Genomic DNA, 6,703 nt, shown 5'->3' on the forward strand with positions numbered 1-6,703 from the left:
TACTGCCTCTGTTCAAATCCCTAGGTAGACCGCACATGGAGTACTGTGTCCAGTTTTGGGCACCGGTGCTCAGGAAGGATATAATGGAACTAGAGAGAGTACAAAGGAGGGCAACAAAATTAATAAAGGGGATGGGAGAACTACAATACCCAGATAGATTAGCGAAATTAGGATTATTTAGTCTAGAAAAAACACGACTGAGGGACGTTCTAATAACCATGTATAAGTATATAAGGGGACAATACAAATATCTTGCTGAGGATCTGTTTATACCAAGGAAGGTGACGGGCACAAGGGGGCATTCTTTGCGTCTGGAGGAGAGAAGGTTTTTCCACCAACATAGAAGAGGATTCTTTACTGTTAGGGCAGTGAGAATCTGGAATTGCTTGCCTGAGGAGGTGGTGATGGCGAACTCAGTCGAGGGGTTCAAGAGAGGCCTGGATGTCTTCCTGGAGCAGAACAATATTGTATCATACAATTATTAGGTTCTGTAGAAGGACGTAGATCTGGGGATTTATTATGATGGAATATAGGCTGAACTGGATGGACAAATGTCTTTTTTCGGCCTTACTAACTATGTTACTATGTTACAATCACGCCTATCCTCGATCCATCTGCTATGTCCAGCTATCGCCCAATATCGCTGCTCCCATTCGCTTCCAAACTCCTGCAGAAGAACGTCCACGCTGAACTTTCCTCCCACCTCTCATCTAACTTGCTCTTTGACAATCTGGTTTCTGCCCCCCCATCACTCAACTGAGACAGCCCTGACCAAAATCACGAACGACCTACTTACCCCCAAAGCTAACGGACAATACTCTGTACTCCTCCTTCTAGACCTGTCCTCTGCTTTCGACACAGTTGACCACTGCCTCCTACTACAGATCCTTTCCTCCTTTGGCATCAAAGACCTCGCCCTATCCTGGATCTCCTCATACTTCTCCAACCGCACATTCAGCGTCTCCCACTCCCACACTACCTCCTCATCCCACCCTCTCTCTGTTGGAGTCCCCCAAGGCTCTGTTCTAGGACCCCTACTCTTCTCAATCTATACACTTGGCCTGGGACAACTAATAAAGTCCCATGGATTCCAGTACCACCTCTATGCTGATGACACTGAGATCTACTTCTCTGGCCCAGACGTCACCTCTCTGCTCTCCAGAATCCCAGAGTGTCTATCAGCCATATCCTCCTTCTTCTCCTCTCGCTTCCTCAAACTCAATTTGGACAATTCTGAACTCATCATCTTTCCTCCATCCCACAGATCTTCCTTACATGACCTATCTATCGCTATTAACGACATCATGCTTTCCCCCGTACCGGAAGTCCGCTGCCTTGGAGTAACCTTCGACTCTGCCCTGTCCTTCACACCGCACATCCAAGCTCTTTCCACCTCCTGTCGCCACCTGCTCAAAATATCTCCAGAATCCATCCTTTCCTCAACCGTCAATCTACTAAAATGCTTGTGCATGCCCTCATCATCTCCCGCCTCGATTAGTGCAACATCCTTTTCTGCAGCCTCCCTGCTAACACCCTTGCAACGCTCCAGTCCATCCTTAAAGGGAAGGTGCCATAAAAAAATTTTTTTTTACAGCAATTGTAAAAATGTAAAGAATTAATGTTTAAATTTTCTTAAAAAATATTTTCATTTGTTTATAATTTAGTAAAATATGAAAAATAATTTGAAAAGTTTTGGAATTTCCACTTTTAAACACTAGGGGGAGCAGCTGCTGAAATTTCAGAAAAACCTAGTGTACAACTAGCTCACATTACAGCACTGCAGTAATTATGGGCGGAGTCTGCTGACGTGTGTGATGTCACTCCTCTCCTTCCCTTCTGGGCGTTTGCTAAGGGATAAGAGAGGATGATATTCAGGAACACAGTGAGCAGCCATTTTGTTGGTGACTGCAGAGTAAGGCTGCCGTCACACTATCAGTATTTGGTCAGTATTTTACATCAGTATTTGTAGCCAAAACCAGGAGTGGAACAATTAGAGGAAAAGTGTAATAGAAACATATTCACCACTTCTGCAGTTATCACCCACTCCTGTTTTTGGCTTACAAATACTGAGGTAAAATACTGACCAAATACTGAATGTGTGACAGCAGCCTTGTACTGACAAGTAGACAGTCACCGAGGATGGCAGGCAGCAAGGATTCTGGGAGATATATGGTGGAGGGAGCAGGGTGACAGCAGCACAGAGTATTTCAGGAGAGCAGTGTGCTGGTCTATGGGGGGCACCCCGTTTGGTGCGCGGAGCAGCCAGGGATTGTACATAGAGCGCTGTCTTTTATACACATGGATGGACCGTCTGCTCCACAGAAATCCAGGAAACATTTCTGCGGATTGATGGCCTGTTCTGATCCAGACATTGCATGCAAAGACCCCATTCCCCTCCTTAGATCCTGTCTTCTCCATCCTGTCCTGGCGATGTGTGAAAGTGAGACGACAGGAGCAGTCCGGGGTGACGCTGGGGGAAATGTAGCCATAGAGTAACGATAAAAATGAGACCCCTCTCTTCAGCTGCCTCACTAGCCCTGACTGCACCTAACTGGAGGTCATGCTGCCCCCTCTATTACCCCAGACCCACGTGCAGGTGCTCAGCCAGAACCACCGTAGAATGGGTCCACTTTCTGAAGATAATACTGCCATAGTGTTCTCACATAATGCCACCATATAGATCACACATAATACCGCCATATACATCACACACAATACTATCAAATAGATCACACAATACTGTCATACAGTTCTCACATACCACCATATAGATCACAAATAATACCGCCATATAATTCTCACCTAGTACTTCCACATAGATCACACATAATCCCACAATATAGTTCTCATATACCACCGTCATATAGTTTTTACATCATTCCACAACACTGAGCAAACATAATATTGCCATATAGATCACATATAATACCGTCACATAGATCACACAATACTTGGCGGCATAATGTGTGATATTATATATATATTATAATATCCCGGCATAATGTGTGGTCTTTATGGGAGTATATGTGATATATATATATATATATATATATATATATATATATATATATATATATATATATCGGCATTATACATGATCCATATGGTATTGTGCTGCTCTAGGGAGGTGAGAGACGTATGGTGGAAGGAGCAGGGTGACAGGAGCACAGTATTTCAGGACAGCAGTGTACTGGTCTGTGGGTGGGAGGGTGTGCTCACACTCACACGCTCGCAACTGTATACTTACAGCCTTTACTGGCTATTAAAATGGGGGACACCCCCCAAAAAAAGACATGGGGCCCCCTTATAATTAATAACCATCAAATATTATGCAGACAGCTGCGGGCTGACATTAATAGCCTAGGAAGGGGCCATGGATACTGTCCCCCCCCCCCCAGGCTAAAAACATCAGCTCTCAGCCGCCTTTTACATGCGCCTTTTCTGGCGCTTTGCCTGGCAATTTCCACTTACCCTGTAGCGGTAGCAAGTGGGGCTCATATTTGTGGGGTTAATGTCACCTCCATATTGTCCGGTGACATCAAGCCCACGGCTTAGTAATGGAGAGGCGTCTATAAGGCACCCATCCATTACTAATCCTATAGTTGTATTGTAAATAAAGACTCGGCCAGAATAAAGTCCTTTATTAATCTTTTTTAAACCATACCGAACGCATAATCCCCGACTCCCTCATCTCCCACAACAAAAATAATAAACCACATTGAGGAAAGACACGCAGGGGGGAGAGGAGTGCATAGGAGAGGATTAGATACTGACTGCTGAGCCGTGTATCTAATCCTGGCCTGTGTGATACCGACAGCTGAGCCGTGTATCTAATCCTGTCCTATGTGATACCGACAGCTGAGCCGTGTATCTAATCCTGTCATGTGTGATACCGACTGCTGAGCCGTGTATCTAATCCTGTCCTGTGTGATACCGACTGCTGAGCCGTGTATCTAATCCTCTCCTATGTGATACCGACTGCTGAGCCGTGTATCTAATCCTGTCCTGTGTGATACTGACTGCTGAGGACACAGTACACGGGACAGGATTAGCTACCCAGGACAGAGGTAGCAGTGGTAGGTGTATATAGAGGCAGGCAGTGGTATACAGAGGCAGGCAGGCAGGGGTATACAGAGGCAGGCAGGCAGTGGTATACAGAGGCAGGCAGGCAGTGGAATACAGAGTAATAAAAACACTCCCACAGAAATAACACGGATCCCACACACTAAGTGTGCAAGTGTGGACAAATAGTCACTTATACCCATGTATATATAAGAGGACAATAGCGTATACTCCGGAAACTTGAAACCCAACGAAAAAATGGAGTTCTATACGAAAATTAAAATAATAATTTTATTATCATAATTAGTAAAAGGACATGATAGTCCACAATTTATACACAAAATTGACAATCAAAGAAGAAAAGGAGACCCTAGTACAAAAAACATCCGGGTTACAGGCAATAAAAGTGAGAAACACCATGGTATGAGCAAAGGCATGAACAAGCACCCATACTAGCACAAAAAGATGTAAGCCAGGTAATCAATTTAATTATACCAGTGTCCAAGTGGACATGTGTGCCATATACAAAGAGAGCGCTAATTATGGTGCAGCTATAACACAAGTGTATTGCCGAATTCCTTACCCATAGAATTGGCTATTCCCTCTTTGAGAAAGCAACGCGAAACGCGCGTCAGGGGGTACTCGGAGTCCCAGGCAACAACTACTTTTACCATGGGTAAGGAATTCGGCAATACACTTTTTTTGTACTAGGGTCTCCTTTTCTTCTTTGATTGTCAATTTTGTGTATAAATTGTGGACTATCATGTCCTTTTACTAATTATGATAATAAAATTATTATTTTAATTTTCGTATAGAACTCCATTTTTTCGTTGGGTTTCAGTGGTATACAGAGGCAGGCAGGCAGTTGTATACAGAGGCAGGCAGGGGTATACAGAGGCAGGCAGGCAGTGGTATACAGAGGCAGGCAGGCAGTGGTATACAGAGGCAGGCAGTGGTATACAGAGGCAGGCAGGCAGTGCTAGGTGGTATATAGGGGCTGGTAGCAGTGGTAGATGCATAAGAAAATAAAAACGCTGTACTTACCTTCTTTCCTCTACCAGGAAGTGCTGAGTCATGTTCAGGGCAGAGCAGTGTGACGATCTCCCTGCTCTGCTCTGAACAGGTCGGCAGTGATTGCAGCCTGTAATGTTAAGGCCCCGTCTCACACAGCGACGCTGCAGCGATACAGACAACGATGCTGATCGCTGCAGCGTCGCTGTGTGGTCGCTGGGGAGCTGTCACACAGACAGCTCTCTCCAGCGACCAACGATCAGGGGAACGACTTCGGCATCGTTGAAACTGTCTTCAACGATGCCGAAGTCCCCCTGCAGCACCCGGGTAACCAGGGTAAACATCGGGTTACTAAGCGCAGGGCCGCGCTTAGTAACCCGATGTTTACCCTGGTTACCAGCGTAAATGTAAAAAAAAAAAAAACAGTACATACTCACCATCTGTTGCCCGTCAGGTCCCTTGCCGTCTGCTTCCTGCTCTGACTGTGTGCCGCCGTACAGTGAGAGCAGAGCGCAGCGGTGACGTCACTGCTGTGCTCTCACTTTACGGCGGCAGTCAGAGCAGGAAGCAGACGCCAAGGGACCTGACGGGCAACAGATGGTGAGTATGTACTGTTTGTTTTTTTTTACATTTACGCTGGTAACCAGGGTAAACATCGGGTTACTAAGCGCGGCCCTGCGCTTAGTAACCCGATGTTTACCCTGGTTACCAGTGAAGACATCGCTGGATCGGTGTCACACACACCGATTCAGCGATGTCAGCGGGACCTCAACAACCAAAAAAAGGTCCAGGCCATTCTGACACACGACCAGCGATCTCGCAGCAGGGGCCTGATCGCTGGTACGTGTCACACATAGCGAGATCGCTACTGAGGTCGCTGTTGCGTCACAAAACTTGTGACTCAGCAGCGATCTCGCTAGCGATCTCGCTATGTGAGACGGGGCCTTAATACTAAGTACAGGCTGCAATCACAGCTCCTCGCTGCAGATATTTACCCTGGACCCTCGGCAGCAGCTTCTCCCAGCAGCAGCTTCTGCCATCGCACGCACTGAGCTGTGTGTGCGATGGCAGAGGCAAATAAACAAAATGGCCGCGATCTCCTCTCACAGCTGTGACGCGGCAGCTCAGTGGGCGTGGCCAAGTCACAGCTGAGAGGCAGGAGATGCGGTCGGAGCCCGACTGTTGGCTCCTATGTCCATGGCTGCCGTAAGTGAGGTGTGCAAGTGTCGTGCCCAGACACTTACACCCACACTAATGAAAATGGCGGCCTCCAGTGGTGAATGTAAAAGTGAATAAATAAAAAACTATGAAAGAGGTACATTTACTTTTGTATTAAAAATAATTGATTGTATAATCAATAATTATTAATACAAAAACTAAAATCACGGCACCCTCCCTTTAACTCTGCTGCCCGACTTATCCATCTCTCTCCTCGCTACTCCTCCGCTTCTCCCCTCTGCAAATCTCTTCACTGGCTCCCATTCCCTCAGCGTATCCAGTTCAAATTACTAACACTGACCTACAAAGCCATCCATAACCTGTCTCCTCCATATATCTCTGAACTAATCTCCATATATCTTCCCTCACGTAATCTCCGGTCCTCCCAAGACCTCCTTCTCTCCTCCACACT

Source organism: Ranitomeya variabilis, chromosome 2 (genome assembly GCF_051348905.1).
Source record: "Ranitomeya variabilis isolate aRanVar5 chromosome 2, aRanVar5.hap1, whole genome shotgun sequence".
Lineage (NCBI taxonomy): Eukaryota > Metazoa > Chordata > Amphibia > Anura > Dendrobatidae > Ranitomeya > Ranitomeya variabilis.